The sequence below is a fragment of the Mustela putorius genome, unplaced genomic scaffold (assembly GCF_011764305.1).
Source record: "Mustela putorius furo isolate JIRA1106 unplaced genomic scaffold, ASM1176430v1.1 tig00000580_pilon_pilon_pilon, whole genome shotgun sequence".
Taxonomy (NCBI): domain Eukaryota; kingdom Metazoa; phylum Chordata; class Mammalia; order Carnivora; family Mustelidae; genus Mustela; species Mustela putorius.
Window position 1 is genome coordinate 16,820,190 of NW_025421423.1, and position 22,717 is coordinate 16,842,906.

Consider the following 22,717-nt stretch of genomic DNA (forward strand, 5'->3'; position numbering starts at 1 on the left):
GATTTGGAAAGAGGAAGTTGGCAGCATCCCTTTAAAGGAAGGTGGTGTTGGGTATAGTCACAAGCACAGCCGTTGGAGCTCACAGACCAGGGTTCAAACCTAGGCTCCGCTCCTCGCTGGCTGTGCGACCTTGGGCAAATGATGGCCCTCTCTGGGCTTCCATTTCTTTGATCTGTCCAAGAAAAGAGAAGAGAGAGTTAAAGTGTGTGAAGGCCCTGGCACATTGTGGATGCTCATTAAATGTCCATTTCCTTTCCTTTTTGGGCTTCTTGGCAGGCTGAGGGGAAGTGTCTGACAGGTCTCACCAGCCAGACCCGAGAGAGACACAGCTCGGCAGGCCTCGGCGCCTGCATAGACGCTCAGCAGCCTGATGGCGACTGTGTCTGCACAGCCTCTAACTGTTTGCAAAGCATGTGCCGGCTCACCACTGGGGCCTCTCAAGAATCCCGTGAGGTGACTGGGGCGGTGTTCATTACCCATGGCACCAAGACTGGCAGAGGGTAATGGATTTGAACCCAGCGCTCTTAGGGTCCAAATCTGTGTTCAGCTCTTCACTCTTTCAGCAAATATTGGTTCAGGGTTTGTTTTGTGCTGAGTACTGTGCTGAGCATGGGGGAGACAATAGTGAGTAAAAATAGACACAGATGATGGATGGATGAATGGATGGATGGAAGATGGATGGATGCACGGGTGAGTGGATGGGTGACAGAAGGTTGGATGGATGGATGGTTGATTGATCAAATGATGGATGACGGATAGATGGATGGATGGATGGACGGATGGATGGATGGACGAGTAAATGAAGGAAGAATGAAAAGTTTCTTGAGGGCAGCCCCATGTCTATTCTTCCCATCCAATACTGAAGACAGTTCCTGGCACCGAGGAGGTACTAACACTTGCCATGCCATGTCTCCTTTGTGGTGTGGACTCAAGAACCAGACGGCCTCTCTACCTAACTCTCTAGCTATGTGACTGAGGGTAAGTTATTTAACCTCTGGGTGCCTCGGTTTCCTCTTTTGTAAAATAAGTCACAGACAGTACTTTATAGGGTGTTGTGAGGATTAAATGAGCTAATCCACGAAAAGCCCTTCAAACAGGTCTGTGTCTCCCTAGTGCGTTGTAAATACCAAGCAAGCATTGTTTTCCTAGATCCACTTCCAAAGTGCGCTGTCTTCCGGAAAGGGTGATAAGCCCACTGAAGGCAGGGCTGTGGGTCCCCTGTCCGGAGCGTCTCCTGGTAAAAAATAACTCTTAATGGTGTGGTCTCAGAGATAGGAAGGCCTTGACTCTAAAGCCGGGTCAGAGAGTCGGGGTGCACATACCACTGGGGCTAACGGCAGAGCTGACTTCTGGCGGAGGGAGGCAGGACAGCAGAATGGTCAGACCTTTGGGCTGGGAGGTGAGAGGTCCCATTTCTATTCTGGCCCATGGGGCCCGACCTTCTTTGAGCCCGGGTCTCCCCAGTTACACATCGAGGGAGATAATCTTCTGTGAACCATTGAAGGCCCAGTCTGAGGAAACATGAATCAGGCTATCTTCGGCTCCTCGTCCTTAATTTTCCTTTCTTTGAACGGATTTTTCCGGCTCGGAAAAACTGAGCTTTTGCTAGCCTTGGAACACACACACGCTCTCTCTCCCCGCCGAAATGCTGTGTCAGCGTCAGCTACTGGTTGAGGATGGCACCAGATGGAGCTCTCATTAACGCCCCCGAGCAGTGGCCCAGGGTCCCCCCGGGTCACCTCCCCAGAGCACACAGGCCAAGCTTTCTCTCTGAGGGCTGCCTACAGTCCCACCTTGTCCCAGCCCTGCGATTTTTAGGAGCCAGTGGTTGACACAAGTGCCCGCCCGGCGTGGGCTCGTGGGCCCGTGGGCTCAGCCCGATGCCAAGAGCCACAGAAACATCTCCCGCCTGCCTGCCCCTCACTCTGTAAGTGAGTCACTGGGATTTGGAGTGGGCCACCCTGGGGGTGGCTCCTTGTTGGAATAAGACAGTCACCCTCAAACAGAGCAGGCAAAGATGGCATGCCAAACCCTTCGCTTGGCAAGGCTTCTGCCTAGAGGGCACCAAGACTTCTCCCTTCAGCCAAGGAATCGCAAGCACTCAGGCTGGCACGGCCATCTGGGAGCCTTGAGCCCAACTCCCCCAGGTGGAGAGAGGGAGATGGAGGCATAGCCAAGGAGGGGCGCTGAGGAGACCATGGTCAAGGGCAGAGCTAAAACTATGGACACCAGGTTCATGGACATCTCATGCTCCCCTCTGGTGCTTCTGCTCATGGAAAGGGAGCCGCTGCTTCTGTCGAGCCCTGGTGGGTCCTCTGGGAGCCAGGTGTGGGCTTGCACATCTAACCTTCGGGACAGACTCCTGGGTCTCCTGAACTTCTAGGCCAGCCAGTCTGATGGCCATTTTGGGTGACAGGAAGAGAAAGAGATGGCGTATAGGAGAAAGCCTGGGGTTTTGCAGTTGGGCACACTTGGCCATCTTGGCTCTGTCCGTTACTATCAGGATGATCACAGGTCAGTTATTTAACCTCTCTGAGCCTCAGCGCCCTGAAATGTACAATGAGATAGTATTATCACCTACATGGGCATATACATTTGTCTGGGGAGAGTTCCAGTGTTTCATCACATTCACATAAAAAGCCAACACTCTGTGGGCTGAATGAAGTCCAGGCTCTTGGTCGGCACTCCAGGCTCTCCCCAGGGCGGCCCCAGCTGAAACTCTGGGTCTCAGTGTCCGCCCCTTCTTGCCCACCCTCACTCCACCTCCACTGGAGGGGCCCAAAGTTCAGCCCAAATAGTCCCCTTGCAATTGTTCTTGCTGAGATAACTTTCCTCATCTCCCCTCCTGGAAATTTTCCTGGTCTGGCCCTTTCCCAGTCCCTACAACATTATCGTGGCCCTTCCTTTGCCATCTTTCTCACAGTCATCCTGTCCTCCTCACCCTGTAGCTCTTATGGGGCTCGGACTCTGTGGACTCTTGCCTGGACAGGTGCAGTAGCCTCTTGTCCATTGCCCTGCCCTCCCCTCCCCAGGGCCAACCCCGCTGTGACACTCTCCTCCCCCAGGTCGGTTACCTCCACTCACCTGAGCTGGATGGCAGGGCAGAGGGGAGACTGTGAAGGCAGAAGGGGAGGGAGAGGAAGGGAGACAGAAACGAGAGAGAAACAGGGCCTTGCACAGCAGAGAGAGATGCAGAGTCAGCGCAAAGGAGAGGCGGATGCAGAAAGACACATGGAGAGACGATGAAAGAGAAGAAAGGGGGTGAATCAGGTAGATAAGACATAGAGACACAAGGAACAAGAAACAGAAGGAGACAGAGTGATGCAGAGCCAGGCAGGCAAAGATAGGGACAGAGACACAGAAGCCACGAGATGGAGAAGGCCAGAGCAAGAAGCAAGGTGGAGAGAGCAAAAGGGAGAGCCCTTGCCCTGCACTAGAGAAATGGCTTTCCAGTGCCTTCCATCCCTGGAATCCGAGCCCTCTTCCCCTCCTCTGAGCAACTGATCCTCCCAAGGGAGCAAAAGGAGCAGGGCCTGGTACTCGATCCTGCTTTCCGATGGCTGCCCTCCCTCCCCACACTGGAGGCTCTGGCCGGGCTCCCTGTCTGAGAGTCATGTGAAAAACTCCAGGAACCCCCATCGCTGCCCGCCTTCCCCCAGGAAGTGACGTCAGGCTGAGCTGGGCTTAGAGATGTCACAGAATTTTAGAATTAGGGACCTCCAGGTTCAGAAAGTCCAGTTGGCTGCCAGATAAGCTGTGTGATACCAGCCTGAGACCTTAACCTCTCTGGGCCTCTGGGGGAAGTCAAAGAGCAGATTCTGTGTTGTCTGGGATGGACACTGAGAGGGGTTGTATCACACCCCTTCAGCCCACCTGCTCCCAACATGCTCCCAAGCCCAGTCCCACTGGAGGCCGATCTTGTTTCACAGTATCTATGACCACTGTTCTGGAAGGCAGGAGAAGAAAGAATTTGGGCGAAGTGGTAGCCACTTTGCTGGAGAGCACGTGGCCCAGGGCCAGGGCCCCTCTCGCATTCCAGCCTGACCTCTGCGATGGCGTCCACCTCTGCATCTGAGATGGGAGTTAAGTTGCCTGTCACTAGAAAGAGCTCGGTTAACTCTTCTTTGCCCGGGAGGGTGACCTGGTGCCTGCAGAACCGGGGACCATTAGGAAACCTGGCTGGAGGATGATAAGACTGGCTAACACCCCTGAGCTCTCGGCGACTGCTCTACTTCGCATTGTGCAGCCTGATTCTCCCCACTGACAGGCAGGGAGACTGAGGCTCAGGGCCCATGAATGGTGGCACCAGGATTCAATGACCCGAGAGCATTCTTGTCCCAGTAAAGGACAGGATGAAGAGTGACAGTAGTATGGGTGCCACACCCACTCAGGCAACAGACCTATGGGCCTAGCCCCGTGCTGGGAGCTGGGAGGCAGACATCCAGGAGGCAGCGGTCCCAACCTTGAGGGTGCTGAGCGCCCAGTGGGGGAGAGAAGGCTGTTCCCCAGCAGGCAGACTGCTGGCCCGTTAACGAGAGCTCCCTGCGTGTTTGGCTCTGCAGAATGCCATTCAGGGTATGAATTCACGCTACTCGGCTTTTCAACTGTGTGACCTTCAGCAAGTTACTTACCCTCTCTGTACCTCCGTAGCCTCATCTGGAATTGCTCCCTAGAGCTGTGAGGACAGAACACACGGATTCTTAGAGGGGTCTCGAAAGCTGCGCCTGGTGCGTGCTGGGGGCTTAGACATGCCCTCGGCCATCACCTTCATCAGCTTCCTCTTCTTCATCAGGTCTCTCTGGAGACCATCTTCTTTAACTCTCCCACTAATCCAGAACTTGCTTCGATGATCCCCATTTTACAGATGAGGAAGCTGAGGCTCAGAAAGGTACAAATTAAGATTGGAAAGCAAGGCTGGAGAAAGCAGAGCCTGTGTTTTTAATCATCTTTGTGTGAGTCACAGAGGAAACTCTTCTTTCTTTCCTTGACTTGGGGGTTATTAACTGAGCATCTTCTACGTGCCAGGTCCCGTGCCACGTGTTGGAATCTTAGCACCCAGATGTGTTTTCTCCTGTTCCTACCAGAATGGCAGGCCCTGGGGCTCCTCCCACTTCCCCAGTGGCAGGGTCAAAGGGAGGAAAGCTTTGATTGGGCCCCAAAAGGTGGCCTGCTGGGCCCCTTCCGCCATTCTTTTCCTCATTGGCTCTCCTTACCCTCATGAGAAAGTGTACTTGTCCTGGCCTCCATAAGACTTGACTGAGTAGAGGCACCGAAAGGACGTCTGTGAGGAAAGGGCAGGCCGTGGGTCACGAAAAGAGAGCACACTGGACACCCAGAAAGTAGAGGCCTTTGCCAAGATCTGCCAAGACCCCATGGGGGGGTCCCCAGGCCAGCAGGGCCAGAATGGGAAGCACAGGGACCAGTCCTCATTCCCCCGTGGAGGTGGGAATTACATGAGAAGGGTTGTCAAATCCTCCATCGCGGGCCATCTCAGGCCCAGTCACCTTCCTTCTGGAACCTTCTCAGTCTGGGTCCAGGGCTTGACCCCCTATTGACCACTTGTTACACAGACTGGGGCTGACTGTGTCTGCCTGCCTCAGGCTCCCCTCTGGGCTTCAGCCCTTCTGTTTCCTCTCCTTGGGACTTTCTGCTCCTGGGTTTGCTCTGTTTCCTTACCTCCTCGGGGCTCTCTTCAAATGTTATCTCCTCAGAGGGGCCTTCCCGGGCCACCCTATGTAAACTGGTCTTGTGGTGATTTTTAAAACATGGCCGCAAATTCCCTGGCCCTCCTCCTAGCAAGAGGTGGCATCTCTGCCCCTTCCCCCTCGTATCTGGGCAGATCTGTGGCTGCCTTGACCAAAAAGCGTAGTGTGGAAGCAACACGGTGGGGTTTCCGAGGCTGGCTCAAGGGGCCGTGGGGCCTGGGCCTTTTCCCTTCTCGGAGTCCTGCAGGCCTGTGGAGAGTGCGGCCGCTCCGAGGCCACTGTGCTGTGAGGAAGCCTGCTCCACATGGAGCGTGAGGCCCTGTGTGAGTGCTGCCGTCAGCTCTCCGGGCTGAGCCCATTTTCCAGTTCCCTCAGCCGAGGCACAAGCCATGTCGTAGGAGCTTCCTCTTGCTGCAGTGACACAGATGTCGAACGGGGCGAACATCAAGGCGCTGGCTGGCCTTCCTTCTGGTGCTGGTGATGCCCCCATTTCCTTGAACTTCTTCCATCTTCAAAGCCAGCCGAGTAGCATCTGCTAATCTCTCCTACGACCCTGCTTCCTTTGCCATAACTTTTTCTTTGACTTTCCTCCCGTTTCCCCTTATAAAGACTCCCGTGATGACATTGGCCCCACCTGGATCACTTCAAAAATCCTTAATTTAATCACACCTGCAAATCCCTTTTAGCAGGCAAGGCCATGCCTTCAGAACAGACAGGTTCTGGGGGAATGAGGACAAGGCCATCTTTGGGAGGGGGTCATTCTTTCGCCTCCCGCACGTGAATGGAGATACTTCTAGATGGTTCTAGCCCCCAGCTGTTTGGGTCGCCCTCGGTCGTTTAAATCTTCCCAGCTGAGGCCCTAGATCTCACGGAGCTGAGATAAACTCTCCCCACTGTGCTCTGCCCAAATTCCTAACAGGATCCCGGCACATAGAAATGGTCGCCATGCTGTGCCACGAAGGTCTTAGCCGTTTTTCATAGAGCGGCGAATGGCTTTAACGGGCCCCATCTTTCTCATCATCTCCAAACCACATCACCTGCTCTGTTTTTCTCGCAGTATTTAGAAAATCATATTCCACATTTATGGGTTTCCTTGTTTGTTTTCTGTCCCTTCCAACTGGATGGACTATGAGGGCAGGAGAATCAAGGCTTGTTGCTGTACCCCAGCACTTAACCCTGCCTCCCAGAGATTTATTCGATGCAGAAATTCATGTCTCCGCATCAGACTTGAAACTCCCTGAGGTTAAAATCAGGTCTGTGTTGACAATCCCTGGGTCCCCGGGACCCCAGCAGGGCCCCAACACAGAGCTGGGGCTCAAGTCAGGTTGAACAAGTGACTCTCTTCTCTTCTGAGAAGAGAGAAGTCAGAGGGGCCGTGGGAGGCACATCTGAGCTCCTCTTTTCGGGGGTCACATGCTCAGATGCCCATAGGTGTCGCCTGGGGCATAGGCAGAAACCGGAGGCCTACTCTCATTTCTCTCTCCGCCATCTTGGGTCCTCCATTACTCTCTGCCCTTCCCTGTCCTGCCCTTTGCCCCAGGCAGCTGACCTCTATAGGCTGGACGGTTCCACCTTGGCTCCCTTGCCCCCTAACTTCTGAATAAGTTTGGTCTGTGGGAGGCACCGGCTGGTGGGAGGGCAGGAAGGGAGAGAGAGTGGGGTGTTTGCTCCCTTTCTGCCCCGCCCTGCCGTCGCTTTGGCAATGGTTGCTTTCCAAAGGCTGTGGCTCCTGCCTGATGCTGCTAACTCGTTCCCTCCCTCGGCCCCTTGAGGCTGGGATGACAGAGATTTGTCCCTGTCCCCTGCCTGACACTGCTAACTTGTTCCCTCCCTCAGCCCCTTGAGGCTAGGATGGCAGAGGTTTGTCCCTGTCCCCAGCCCGAAGGACTTCTCCAGCCCTGGCTGGTTCCCCGAATCCTGCCCACTCCTCTGGGGATGCCTTGCTTAGAACATTTCCACTGAAAAGTTTGGTCCTAATCTTCTTGATTATTATCAGTAGTAGTAGTAGTATCATTATTTATAAACTACTTAGTCTTTTTGGCCTGGGGCAATAAATGCTCTCTCAATTGACCCCGTTAGCGTGTGCCGTCTCCTGCCAGGATCCTGAGTGTGACAACATCTGTAGACCTCATTTGGCCCTGGATTCTGATCTAGGCCCCTGACCGGGCCAAGAAGTTTCCCCACAAGCCTCTGCCAAGGAGTCATTGATTTCTGCCTGTGTTGTTCCCTGTCTCCTCCTCCGTGCCCTCCTCCCCCGTGCGCTCCGCGCCCCAGGATGGGTCCTTTCCCACCTGCTGCTTTTACCCTTTGGCTCTTTGAACCTGGACAACCTCCTTCAGGGCGTAGGCTGACATCTCCCTCGGGAGTTTCCCCGGAGGCTACCCAGACCCCATGGGCTGTTACTCAGTCTCCCCACGCCAGCATCCCACCCAGCCATGCACCGGTTGGTCCACGTCTATTGTCAGTCTGGGAGCTGGAGACCAAGTTGGGGATGGGACTGGGATTTTCTTATAAGAGTAATGAGTCATGTTACCATTAACAGACAGACTTAATGAGCTTTGGCGATAACTTTCTTGTACACTTGGCTTTGATCGTTGTGTTCCCTTATACCCTGATCTCTGTGGAACGCCCCAAGATCATGAACAACCATAGGCTTTGGCCACGGCCCAGCCAAAGGGGGTTGGGTACAGCTCTGGCTCTGGTACCCTTTCCGGGTACCCAAGAGTCTCTGTCCCTCTCTGGAACGATTTTTCTTCTTTTGAAAAAGGAGTTAGTTTAGATTGGGTGGTAAAAAAAAATAAAAAATAAAAAGCCTGAGCCAATCAGTATCTGGGCCTTCTTTTCCAAAGCACTTTGTCACGGTAAGTTTCTGTTCTCATGTGTGACTATCTAACGCCCTTCTCGCTGTTAGAGCCTGGGCTGGGTCAGGAACCTTTGTTTCCTCCGGGTGCCATGCGTAGTCTGACAATAGTAGGTGCTCAGAAGATCTAGGTGAAATGAATGACTGCCTGGTTGAATTTTAAAAATATTGTCCCTAGTTCAGCCCTGCAGATTACCTGGGACTCCTTGCTGGTCCACAGCCCAAAATGAGCCATTTAAGAGCTTCCTTGAAAAAAAAATTTTTTTTTTTTTAATTCTTTTTTCCTCGTGGCCTGCCTGACTGCCAGGCCCCCTTAAATGCCCCAGGAATATTCCTCTGAGGCTGCCCTGGTACATGAGCCCAGAGCTCTGTGAGGAGCTGCACTGGGTTGCCTTTTTTTCCTGCTGCCTCCTAATATTAACCGGGCACTGGGCCCCCAGCCCCCACGCAGTGATGGGAGGCCCTGGATGGAGCCAGCAAACAGATCCATCTGGAAATAGAAAAATAATCCCAACACTAGCGGTTTTGTCTGGCCTCCCCAGTGGGGTGTGGAGCAGGCCCATGAAAGGGGCTTTGAGGGCCGGTGGGTGAGAGCTGTGGCAGCTGAGTACCTGTGCCCGGGGGGTGGGAGGGGGCTGGCCCCCCAGGGCAAGGGCCAGATCCAGAGGGAGTAGGGCAGGCATCCCAGGGGACTCTGTGAGCTGCCAGAACTCTGCGGGGCTGCAGCCTGAACTCGAATCCGTGTGACCTTGAGCGAGTCGTGCAGCCTGGCTAGGCCTCCTTGCTCCTGTATTTAAAATCGTGGGTCATTAACTCCCCACCTAGGAAAGTCTCTCTTGGCCAGAGCACGGTGCTATGGGTGGAGAAGGGGCTGAGCGAATATTCCTACAGCTCCTATTGTTTCTGACTTCAGGACATGTGGTTGACCAAGCACTGTGCCAACCCATGGGGTGACGTCTGGAGAGCCCATGGGCCTCCATCTTCCCACCTGCGTGGTGGGAAGTGACCCAGAGCCCTCCAGCTCTGGAACCTGGTGGGTGAGGTCCAGCAGCAGTCGGCCCCAGGGACTGCAGGAGCCGCCTCCCCTTCGGCAGGGAGCCTCCCTCTACCTTCAGTGCCCCAGCAGACCGTGCCGCGGTGGCTGGAAGCGCCCCCACCAGCTTCCTAGGAGAGCCCATGAGCATCCTTGGGCCTCTGCGGGGGCTGCTCACTATTTCCATCATTGGGAGGCTGGGCATTTGGCAGGAAGAGACTCAGAGGGCGGGAGATGGGGCAGACACTGCCTCAGGCCGGCCCGCAGGCACTCCTCCTGCCTGCTTTACCCGTGGAGGGCTGGCGGAGGAGGAGGCCTGGGTTTGGGTTCCTTTTTACTGTGTTTGGTGTGTTCTTGGGCAGGTTCTTCCTTGTCGATGTTTCCCATGTACGTACTTCGTTCATTCATTCATCCAGCAAACATGCACAGAGTAGTAGCCCCTCTACTCCAGGCCCTGTCCTTGTCATCAGAAATATCAGTAAATGACAAAGTGTTTCTCCTCTGTGGGGGTAGGAGGTGGGAGAGGAGCACTGGTGGGGGAGTAAGTCGGAGTGAGGGAGGCGACAGTTCAGTTTTGGGCGGCTTGAATTCGTGGTGTCCCTGGGACAGCTGGGGAGACCTACGGGCAGTTGGATAAAGGGCCAGGAAGTTGGTGGGAACCCGCCAGAGCCAGAGGGACCTGTTTGGGCTGTCGTTCCACTTCCCCACACCCCTCTGTGGTGGCAGTGCTGGTGATGACCGTGTTAGTGACAGCAAGGATGGTGCTGGTGATAACAAAAAGCATTTATCAGGGGCGTTTGGGTGGCTCAGTGGGTTAAGCGTCTGCCTGCAGCTCAGGTCATGGTCCCAGGATCCTGGAATCGAGTCCCACATCAGGCTCTCTGCCCGGCGCGGAGTCTGCTTCCCCCTCTGCCCCTCAACCCACTTGTGTTCTCTCTCTCAAATAAATAAATAAAATCTTTAAAAAAAAAAAGAAAAGCATTTATGAAGGGCTCACACAAAGCAGGCCCCAATAGGCAAATATCAGGTGATTTACGCATCACCTTTCATTTACTTATCAGAACAAACCTCAGGAGTGATTGTGATTATCCTTATCTTCAGAAAGAGCTGAAGCTGAGACCTGAGTGTCTTTGGCTAGGGTGCCTAAAAACAAAGCCTGAGAAAGAGAGTTTCAGATGTGTGTGGCTTACTGAGAAAGCCAGGAGAGGAGGGGGCTGTGAGGGCAGCAGGAGACAGAAGGAGAAGCGGGAGGCGGTGGGCTCAGCGGCTCGGCCGCACGGATGCCCGGCAGCCTTGGAGACCCACATGTCAGACCTTGGCCTCTGAGGGCAATTCTCTGGAGCAGGCCAGGAGACTTTCGTGACTTAGAGATGGTTGCACAGCAGGTAAAGGGGAGTCCCACAGCAGTGAGGTTGAGTGGGCATAGTGGGTCTGCAGGAACTGGGGACTTCTGAGGGGCTTCTGGGAGCCATCGGGGGTCTGGTGAGTGTGACGGGCCCTTCTGGCTAGAGAGGCAGTCCCTGTGTCTTCCGGCTTCTTTCCTGGCCTGACCTTGGTGCGTGGGACTGTGTGTGTGGGACTGGGTGTGGGTGGCTGTGTGTGTGCATGGGTGTGTGTGCGTGACTGAGTGTGCCCATGGCCATATGTGTGACAGGGTGTGCATGACTGTGAACATGCGTGTGCCTGGATGTGTGCGTACACATGATCTGTGACTGTGTCCTCCTGCCTCTCCTTGGTCCACCTCTCTCTCCCTTCCCTTCCAGTCTGCCTGCCCGTGTCTCGGTTTCTCTGTCCCCATGTCTTGCTTTCCTCTTACGATCTCTCCCTCTCTCCCCCTTAGAGCACATCTTTCTCCCAGGGCCATCTGTCTCGCTCCCTTTCTATCTGTGTCTGTTTTCCTCTCTTCTTCTGTATGACTCTAGCTTCTCTGTGCCTCTCCTCTTGCTTCCGGTTTCCTTTCCATCCGTGAATCTCTCAAATTCTGCCTCTCTCTTTTTCTCCCTCCATCTCTCCGTCTCTCTTCCTCTCTCTCTCTCCTTTCCCATCAGTGCCCCTAGCTGGGCCAGACCCCGCATGGCCAGGCTGCTGGGAGCTTGAACAGGGACTGGTGATTGTAGAGGAGCAAGATACCTTGACGCTGGTCTTCTGGACTCCAGAGCAGAAGAAGTGTCTGTAGCTGACCTCCTTGCTGGGCGGTGCACACTCTCCCCCAGGGGGCCAGGCTCTGTGTGCGTGTGGTTGCATGTATGCGTGTGTGCATGTGTGTGTTTGTATGTGTGTGTGTGCAAAGAGTGGGGGAGTCCCGCCTAGCCTTGCCATGGGGAAGAAGGAGCCAGGAGCTGAGTCCCTTTTTTCTTCCCCATCCTTAGAGAGATACATTTGACACCTAACATTCTGTAAGTTCAAGGTCTAGAGTCATGATTTGCTATATGTATATATACCTATTCACCACCTCCCACAGCTACAATTTGCGTGTGTATGTGTGATAACTTTTAAGATTTACTCCTTTCAACTTTCAAATATAAAATAGAATATTTTAACTAGTCTCCCCGCTGTACGTGACCTCCCAGAACTTACTCATCTTCTAGCTAGAAGGTGATCCGTTTTGACCCCCTACACCCATTTCCACCATCCCTCCCCCCTCCCCCCTAGCAACCACCAATCTCTTCTGAGGGTTGGATTCTACATATAAGTGAGGTAATACAGTATTGTCTTTCCCTCACTTAACACAATGCCTTCCAGATTCATTCACGTTGTCACAAATGGTGGGATTTCCTTTTTTTCCTGGGGTCGAGGAATATTCTGGTGTGTATACTGAGACCCAGCCGCTTTGAATGGGCTTGTGCCTCACGCCATCCCCTACCACCCTTGAGACCAGATTCCATTTAGATCGCAGCCCTTGGCCAGTTGTATTCAAGATGGCAGGCGAGGCTCAGTGGAGACCCAGGTCAAGGATGCTTCTAGACCCCCATTTGGAAATACGCTGTCATCAGCACAAGCTACTCAGGACCCAGCCCCATGGGAGGGGAAGAGTAATGCCCATATTTTCAGATGGAGAGCCAAGGTGTGGTTGAGGGGTGATGGACAGACTCGTTCAAGGTCTCGCCAGATCCAGGACTGGAGGTCAGGGCTCCAGATTCCAAGCTGGGAGATTTTTACACAGCTCCCAGATGCTTCCTCATAAGATGTGGTTCTTTTCTCTCCCCAGGGGTTCTCAGGACATTTCCCAGACCAAGGGAGCACTGAACCAATGAGTCCTCCCCAAGAACTCCTTTCGGAACCCCCCTCCTTCCCAACATACCACACGCAGCTCTAACTTCCCACAGGGAACTTCCTCACTAACCCACAACCTTACCCAAGCCGTACCCCGTTCCTTCAGGGTGTCACTCGTCTCTGTCAGCAAACCGTCAGCCTGTTGCTCCAATAAATCCTGCAAGGTCCGGGCAAATAAATGTGTGTGACACAATGAGCTTATGAGGCACTAATTGGCACTGTGGCCCATGTGCTTCTGCCTTCATCACCAGTTCAAGGAAGCGGTTGGCCCTCAAGATGTTCTTGTCGCTGGAGTTTTGAAGGATCTGAAAGCCAGGCCTGCGTGATGTTAAGTTCTGTGTGTGCTTTGAGAGGGGATGAGGCTGTGGGTCCCAGAGAGGCAGGGAAGAGACGAGCGCCTCTGAAGGCAAGGAGGAGCTGAAAGTTGATATTAGTGAGTCCTCAGGGGGGTGGGATACCGATCAAGCTCCAGGAGGGATGCTCCGGCATGTCTCTAGGAAGTCTGCGCCCAACACATTGGTGTCTCAACTTCATGTGCCCAAATCATGACACCAGGTCATTGGATGTAAAGGGACATCTGGCACTTTGAGACAATGAGTACCTGAGTGGCCACAGATGAAAGCAGGACAGAGAGACCTCTCAGAATGTGATGTTCTTCGTAGGACCCCAGGACCTTTGCATGACCAGAACTGTGGATCAGGGATGCAAGGGAACCTCAGTAATGACAAACACTGAATTTCCTGCCAGCATGGGGACACAGTGGACATGATGTTAGATTTTTCTTCTTTCTTCTTTTGTTCTTTCCTTGGGTCGTGGTTATTCAAAGAAAATAAAAGAAGTTCCTCCTCCTTATGCCCTGAGATGTGGACTGAGATTTAACTTTCATGCATGTAGAATAAATGAGTAGGACAATGAGAGGAGCCAAGGAGCCCTCCTCTGTCTCCAGCTAGCACGTCTTTCTGGAGCCCTTCATATTAAATGAACATCTCCGACAGATGAGATTTCCAGCATGGGAAGGCCATGGCAGGAAGGCCATGGCTGAAGCTGATAGAAACCTTCCCAGATATGGCCACTCTGATGCTGGACAAATCAAGTTAGCACTGGGTCCAGGGACAAGCCCACCTTCTCTAGTTTCTCCACTTCTGAGTCCCTGGGGATCATATTGCCTGAGCAGATGTATTCCCTACCTCCCTTTCTCTTGACCTATGGGAGTGGGTGCTGATGGGGAGGTGGGGTGCGGGCACTCTGGCCTCAGCATCCTTGCCCACAGCTGGTGACATGGACCGAGAGCAACTGGGTGGGTCTACGTGGGATTGAGGGGGATCCAAGTGAGCATACATGATCAGGAAAAGGTCAGAAGGCAAGCTGGGCTCCAGGAGGCTCTGGCCACAGAACGCTGCCCTTCCCAGACGGAGGCATGGCCAGCTCGCCCCACAGGGCATCACTGTTGGGAATGTAATCGCCGCTGGGAATGAATGCCTTCTTGTGTGAGGTCCTTGTCTGTCCTGAAGTAGGTCACTGAATTACAGGATCACAGAAATCCTAACCTCAGAAGCACAGAATCATCGAAGCTGAAAGTCAGTGCCAGGATTTTGGAGCCTCAGGCCCTGGCATGAAAAGGCATCAGAAGTCTGGCGCCAGGGGCACAAACATTTTATGGCTCAGGTGATCTAGAACCACAGAATCATAGAACCTTGCACTTGGATGACCCTTAGACCCTGAGGGAATCTGATGGACTCTCTGATATGGTGTTCCCTTGTAGAAAGTTCCGAAAGGTACCATTCTTCCTCCGAGAGACAAGGAGTTTTAGAGTGTGGAAGGACAAAGGAGGATTCTGTGTGGGATGCTTTTTGGAGTTCTAGGTTATATTTCCTTTTTCTTAATTTATTTGACAGACAAGAGATCACAAGTAGGCAGAGAGGCAGGAAGTGGGGGGAAGCAGGCTCCTCGCTGAGCAGAGAGCCAGATGCGGGGCTCGATCCCAGGACCCTGGAATCATGACCTGAGCCAAAGGCAGAGGCTTTAACCCACTGAGCCACGCGGGTGCCCTTGGGTCGTATTTCCTGACCCTGAATGTCTTTTCTCAGTGGCTCCGAGAGTTTGAAAATCTACTATTAGCCATTCTTTCTTTGGGTCGTGAAAGCCCTCTGACCTCCAAGGATCTACTTTGCTGTAAACTACTTCCCAGGTCAGCGGTTCTCCCGGGGCCTCCTAGGTAAGAGCCCTGTGACGAGCAAGGCCACTCGAGATCCAGATGTCAACCCTGGGGCTCTCTCCGCCCCAGCCCTGGGACCCTCTCCCCACCCTCCATGCCTTCCTGCGCCTTGACCACCCAGCTCCTGGCAGGAAACCAGCCGGCTGGGAGAGGCAATTCCGACAGCCCCGGGGCGGACCACGGTGTCCAGTGTGGTCCCGCTTCTAATCCCACCACCTCCTTGGGGCAGGCGGCATGGGCAGCAGCCTATAATTTGGGGGTGGGAGATGGGACACCCAGGTCAGCTTTGACCACGGGGTCCCTAGAGGAAGGGAGTGGTCCCAGGGGCTTGGGGAATCAAAGCCTTCCTCTTAGCTCCCTTGGTGATCAGGAAGATAAAAATATTTATGGACAATTTTCCTCACTCTGGGGACAGCCAGGCACAGAACAGGGCTGTTTTTTTCCTTGGCTATGGCTACGCTCACAGGATGGAGGGAGCTGGGGCAAATACAGGTTGTTTACAAGGCCTACAGCAGGCCCAGAGAGACTCGGCCGCATACAGTTTCCCCTTTCTCAACAGGGACGTGAGCTTCTGGAAAGTTGCCCAGAGGAACAAGGGTGGGTTTCTGTCCTCTGTTAGCTTAGTTCTTGGTGGGGTTGGAGGGATTTTTTTTTTTACCCTGAAAGATGGGGTGAGTGTTTTAGGGTGAATAACATGTTTCCCATAATTTGCCTTTTGAAAACACAAGGAAATTTGCGTATGTGGCTGACACGGCCCGGGCAAAGAGCCTTCTGGAGAAGCCAGTCCTTCATTTCCCCACTGTGTCAGGCTGCTCGAACTCAATAAACACTTGTTGACTGAATGAATGGGTCATAGAAATGGCAAGCTGGAGCTAGAAGGAAGGCTCCATGGACATCCTCCAGGCCAGACTGCTCAGGTTTCAAGGTAGGGAAACTGAGGCTTAAAGGAGGCTGCTCACGGTGACAAATTTCATTGCTGCTGCTGCTGCAGCTGGTGATGATAATGATAATAAATCATTGTTCCTGGGCACTGGATGTTGTCCAATTTAACAAAAGCTTTCTCACTGGCCAGATTCCCAGCAAGACCGTGGAAGAGGCAAGAAAAAGATTATAATTCCTTTATCGTGGACCAGAGATGCTCCAAGACACTGAACAATTTGCCCACTCAGCTAGCAAGCGGTGTTGTGCGGGGAACAGCAACACATTTGGGCTGTTTTCTCATCACTCAGCAGATGCCCCTTGTGTGAAATCCACCCTGCACTCCAAAGGAGGGAACCTGTCTCTGCTCAAGTTAAAATCCCAGCTCACTGTGCCCATCCAGGCCTTGGTTATCTGTGTCTATGATTCGGGGCTTACCCTTGCCATCTACTGGGCGGGCCTCCCAAACTGGTAGAATGGCATTAGAGAAGGGGTATGGCCCAGCTTGGGAAACTGTCAAGCAAGAGGGAAGTCCTGATGCTGGAATTATGATGTGTCCGTGGATCCCTCCATCTCTCCAAGGAAGACAGCCTTCTGATTCCAGCTCTCGAGATAAAAATAGCTTTAAGGGGAGGGGGCAGCTCCCCAGGATATCTGGGCAGGATAAAAATAATCCTCAAGCACAGCTGGCTCCTTTTCTCCACTTTGGTATTCACCCACAGTCTTCTGATCTCTTATTTGGTTTCCCAGGCCGACCTACCATCCCAGGCAAACAATCCTCCTTGTTCTGGGGCCAGGTGGTGGCAAATATATTCCAAGCTCTGGGAGCAGAGAGGCTTGGGAAGCAAGAAATATGGGTCTCATCCCAGTTTTGTTTACAACTCGCTGTGTGGCTTCGGGAAGTCATTCTCAGAGTCCCCATTTCCCTCGATGCAGTGCGGTCCAATAGAACTTTCTGTGAGGATGGAAATGTTCTATATCCTCCCGGTCCAATTCAGTAGATACCGGCTGCGTGTGGCCGCGACCACTTGAGCTTTGGCTTGTGTGACTGAGGAATTGAATACAAATCTTTAATTTTACAGAACTGAAATTTATCGAAGAGCCACATGTGACCAGTGACTGCTGTATTGGACAACATGGGCCTTTAAAGATGAAGATGGGAAAGCACTTGCCCCTTGACATGGGGCGGGAAGGATGGATGATGTGTGTATGGAGCCTGATGAGAGATGCTCACTGCTTGTTCAGTTCCCTTCCTCCCCTCCTGCCCCGTGGAAGTGTGGATACATGAGTCCTTGAGCTGAAGAATCCTCCTTTGGGAACACACAGCTCCTTTTTGGAGACTGGAAGAAAGGGGGCATATGGTGGTGGGTAGAGAGCCTTGGGGGCCTCTAGGATGGGTGGGCATGTCTGAAGCATAACAACGCCAGGTCAGAAGAAAGATGAAATGGGCTACAACTGCCCGTTCCCAGCTCTACTTCCCACCTTTTAACTTTCGTGAGCACCAGTGCGAAAAGCAGTCTATCTTAGAAACTCCCCCTTTTTTTTTTGGCCTGGATGTGGTTAAGATCATGGACTCTTAGAATCAGATGGTTCTAGGTTAAAATTTCAGTGCCATCACTTACCAGTTGTGTCTCCTTGGGCAAGTTGCCAACCTCTCTGCTTTGTATCTGTAAAATGGGTAGACTGATGCCTGCCTCTGGGGGTTTGTGGGTCATCGATGCGTTAATGTGTGTGAAGCCCTTTGCAGTGGGCTCAGCACATATGAAGGTCTTAAAAAATGGAAGGCCATGGCTGATCTTACAGAAATAGAACCATTTAAATCCCATCTCCACCCCGACTGGGGCCCAGTGAGATGCCTGAGGATCCAATGCGGAGGTATGTCTGGAATATCTTTTCCAGTGGTCCTTAGGGTAAGGAAGGGACTAGGCATGGGGACAAGCCCTGGTGCCCTCAGATGGCAGATGACCCATCAAATTGTAGAGCTGGAAGTCATCCTGGAGTATTTATGCTTGGATCATCCTTCTGTTGGCCCGGCCAAATGACAGTCTTCTGGGGGTGCATCCAGAGGCGGGAACTCCAGAGCTGACAAAACCAAGAGAAAGTCCCTCCTGGGATCTAAGACAGCTGCCTCACTGTGACTTCCCACCCCTGGTCCCAGTTCAGTCTCTGCTTTTCCAGATTCAACTTCCTTCCCTTGCTGCCCCGGGCTGGAGGCATCTGTAGATTGGTTCTGGTGGAAATGCCTAGCCTAAAGACTGGCTCACCAGGTCAAGGGCAGGGTTAAACTTTATTGAGTGGGAATAATGAAAACTTAAAAAAACTCAAAACCTGCCCCTAGGGAAGAGCAGAAGTTGCCTTTCATCCACTTGTCTTATTCTGTGGGCAAAGGAACCAAGAGATGGATCTCTCCATCTATCCATCCACTGCTTTGCTGGACAATAGTTACTGAGCATCTGATGTATGCAAGTTTTAGGAATGGAGAAGTGAATTCCTGTTCCCAAAGCTCATTGTCTGGTAGAGGAGACATCTATGTCCACAGTAATGATAGCAGTGTGATAGGGGTTATTAGGTCAGGGCCAGAAGCAGGGTGAGGTGAGTGAAGTATGCATCATGGGAACAAAATTTAATGCAATTCCCAAAGAACTCAGCCATCAAGATACATAGTATTGTATTGTGATGCTTTTTAAAACTCAAAATTAATGCCAGAAAAGCATGGACGAACAAAAGATCAAACTTTTCAATGAAGAGAAGATCCATATTAGTGATTCCTTTTGCCTCGGGCTCCAATATGGCTAGTTTGGCGCTATGTTCTGGGAGATGTGTGCGGGCTGTGTGGGACAGAAAAGGCAGGCATTACACCTAGCCAGTGGTATCCTGGACTGGACTCTTATAAGCTTACGCATCTCTTCCCAGCTTCTCCCACGGGACTGCAGGTCCTAGGTTGAACAATTTCAATGGAATACCAGGGTAACTGGCAGATACTTAAAATCAGGGCTTTCCCCCAGATTTCTGTACAGCTGGTTGTTACAAATGATCAGCACATCATTATATCCAGCCTGCACTGGGGTGAGAGTCCTTCAAGAGAGGTTTCCCAGAGGAGAAACCTTCTGCATTTTGTAGGCTAAGAATCTAGAAAAGAAGAGAAAGAACGTTCCTGCAAATAAGAAACTCAGTTGGCAAAGCACTGGAGGAATGGGGGGGGGGTGGAAAGTGCATTGTTTTTAAGGAACTGTGAGGAACTGAGTATAGTTGGAATGTGTGATGTTGCAGAAGAGGGAAGTTTCAAGACGGCAGAGAAAGTTGCCGCACCACGGGAGGTCCTGAGATTGAGCCGGATCGGGGTCTCTGTTCTGGGAAGGGATTGGAGATCTATGGAATGTCATGGTCTCTACTTCTGCAGTGTCCTACTACTGCTAGACCAGGCAAGAAACAGCAGCGGTGAGCTAGTAAATGTTTCCTAACAGGATTTCTAAGCAAAAAGAACATTTGCCAGATATTTATAACATTTGCCAAATATCCCTACCATGGCCAATTTCTTAAAAATTTAGTTAATTAACATATAGTGTATTATTACTTTCAGAGGTAGAGTTCAATTATTCATCAGTCTTATATAACGCCCAGGGCTCATTCCCTCAAGTGCCCTCCTTAATGTCCATCAGCTACTTACCCCATGCCCATTCTCCTCCCTTCCAACTCCACTTCAGTTTGTTTGCTATGATTTAGAGTCTCTTATGATTTGTCTCCCTCTCTGATTTTGTCTTGTTTTATTTCTCCCTCCCCTCCCTTGTGCTCCTCTGTTTTGTTTCTTGAATGCCACATAGGAGTGAGATCATAGGATAATTGTCTTTCTCTGATTGACTTATTTCGCTTCGCATAATGCCCTCTAGTTCCATCCACGTTGTTGCAAAGCACCATGGTCAATTTCAATTTATGTGATGGAATGAAAGCTGAGTGGAAGAGAGATGCTTCTAACACACCATCGTACGGTACTTCCACCATCTACTTAAAATAGAAATAAACAACCTCAAGAGCATGGATAATAATAAAATGTAGTAGGAGACCTAGGAAGAGATGAGTTTTGAGTATTTATTACTGCTATTTTTAGTATAATTTATTTAATTATAAGTTTATGTAATTTAATTCTTATTGGCTTAATGGCAGCACACCAAGTTTCCTGAAAATTGAACCATCTGCTCTCACGAGCCACTAGGGCCGCTCCAGTGTGCCCCTGGGAGAAGAGATTTGGATCCTGACTTGCTGCATGTTCGCTGGGGATGGCTGCTGCCTGATTTCCTGGTCTCACTTTCCCAACTCGAGATACCATACCCGTTTATCATGAGATGCCCTTTGCCCTGATCTTCTGTGCACAGGGACATGGATCCAAGCCTCTGGGTGACTTCCCGGAATGAGACAGCATTCGCTGGGACGCGAGAGCATCAAAAGCAAACAAGATTCTCAGAGCGATTTTTGTGCTCGGAAAAGAAAAGCCTGGGGCCAAGGTTCCATAACCTCCTCATTTCCAGAGTGCTGTTTTATTGCAAAGTCATTGGCACCTAAACTCTCTGAGAATATAAAAAAGATAATTATAGTAATAAATGCAACTTACATTTCTTGTACTTTTACAATGTGCCAGACACTGTCCTAAGTGCTTTACATACACAAGTTCATTCGATTCTCAGATCAGAAGCACGAGGTGGGTAATAGTATTTATTGTACCAACACAAAGATGAGCATGTTGCTGTTTTCACAGTGGAAAAGACAGAGAAAAGTGGGTACAAGAGGTTAAATAGTATACCCCAAACCACACAGCTGGGGATTTGAACTGGGATTTTCTCAGAGCAAGGGCAGCAAGAGAGAAGGAAGGGGCTCGTGCCACACGATGTCGCAGGAGACCCCGTGAGTTTGGGGACAGCACCAAGCCAAGACTAGCTGACTTTAACTTTAACGAGGTGATGTTAACTTTAACTTTAACTTCACCTCGTAAGGACTGATGAGGTTGGGAGGAAGGGCATCACCACGGAGGCACATGCTAATCACTCCTAAGTTCACAGATGAGTTCACAGAAGGGAAAAGAGAGTCTAGGAGGTCCCACCAGTGCTAACACAAGGCAGCCCTCTGACGCGGATGCCAGGGTATCAGCACGGCCACAGTGTGCAGCCAGCTTTCGGAGCTGGGCAGGCTTGAAGTTCATATCAAATCACAACCATCCCAAGATATCTAGGAAGGCAAGGCCCCCAAATAAAAATCTAATTGAAAAACTATAGAAAATATGGAAAAAGAGCCCTCCATGAACAAATGGCCTGTCCCCAGAAGTGTGGTCAATTACCCATCTCTGATGACCTACTAGAGCTGTTGCCACCATGTCCCTCGTCCCTGAGCAAAGGTCTGTGCCCACAGTAGGGTCCTGCATGAACGCCAGCAGTTCACCAGGGTTTGATGGCTCAAGAACATTCACGAGACTCAAAATGTATGTGCTTCCAAATAGCTAGCTCATTGCAGGGTTATGTAGCAAACTCACTAAGGTAAGAATGTTCTTCTTGGCCACAGGCTGCCTCAAAGCAGGGATCTGGAGACACCAGCTATGAACTCCACCATCCTCTCTTTCAAGGACATTATCAGGCCTCACTTCCACACTCAGATCAGGGACCAACCACAGAACACCTCAAAGCCAGGGAGTTCAAAGTGGAGACTCAGCTGGGCTTTCTTATCCCTGGTTGGTTACACAGGCATCTCCTTGCTGTGAAGCCAGTGCCAATGGCAGAGTTTTCTAGGGGTCTCACCATGATCAGGAATAATTGTTAGACTCATGGTTATCCATAAACAATGCTGACAATTTGGTACAAATCACACTGAAATGCCTTAGTCCCATGGGCACAGAGCAACACCATGAATCACTGTGGCTATCAGTATGACTAGTGGCCAAGGTCCTGTAGTCACAGGTCCTTAATCAAAGACAAAGAAGCATATCTAACAAGCAACAATTCAGATAAGCTTAAAAAATGGACCATACTTATCCAGGGCTCCACTCAGTAGGAAAACAATTTTATTGCCCTAGAGGAGGCACATGACAAAATCTTAGAGGTTCCTGATAGTCATCAGCTTGGTGAGAACATTGTGGTATAATTGCTAAGAAAGCGAATATGCACCCAGGTTGTATTAACAAGAGCATAGAATATATATGGAGGGAGGTGAGAGTTCTACTCAACTCTGTGCTGGTCAGATGAAACCTGAACCCTTCAGTTTTGTTGGCAGCAGTTAGGAGACTGAAAAACTGCAATGCTTTTGGTGGAGACGATGTTGGAAGATAATAAATAGGCACCAGATGAGCAGTGGTTAGAGGAAATAAGACCGCTGGGTCTGGAGAAAGGATGCCTTAGGGGGTGGGACCGTTCCTTTCAGAATGATTTCAGCTATAGCATCAGGCTTTAGCTGACTTCAGAGTTGTTGTTCTCAATAGTCATCATAAAAGGGGCTTTGGAGTGATGCTCCTTGGAGACACTTGCAAAGAGCTCCTTACAGAACTATTGTTTTTGGATGGGGGGAGTGCTGTGTGTGCTGCTCCTCTGTCCTCTCTTTGTGTCAAGGACAAGCACCCAAAGACGTTGCATTAGCCCACTTTCCCTGGAACTACACATAAGCAGGAATATATCACATCACGGGGCCTGGGCACCAAGTATTGAGACACCTAGGCTCTTAGAGTGCAAATTTTAGCT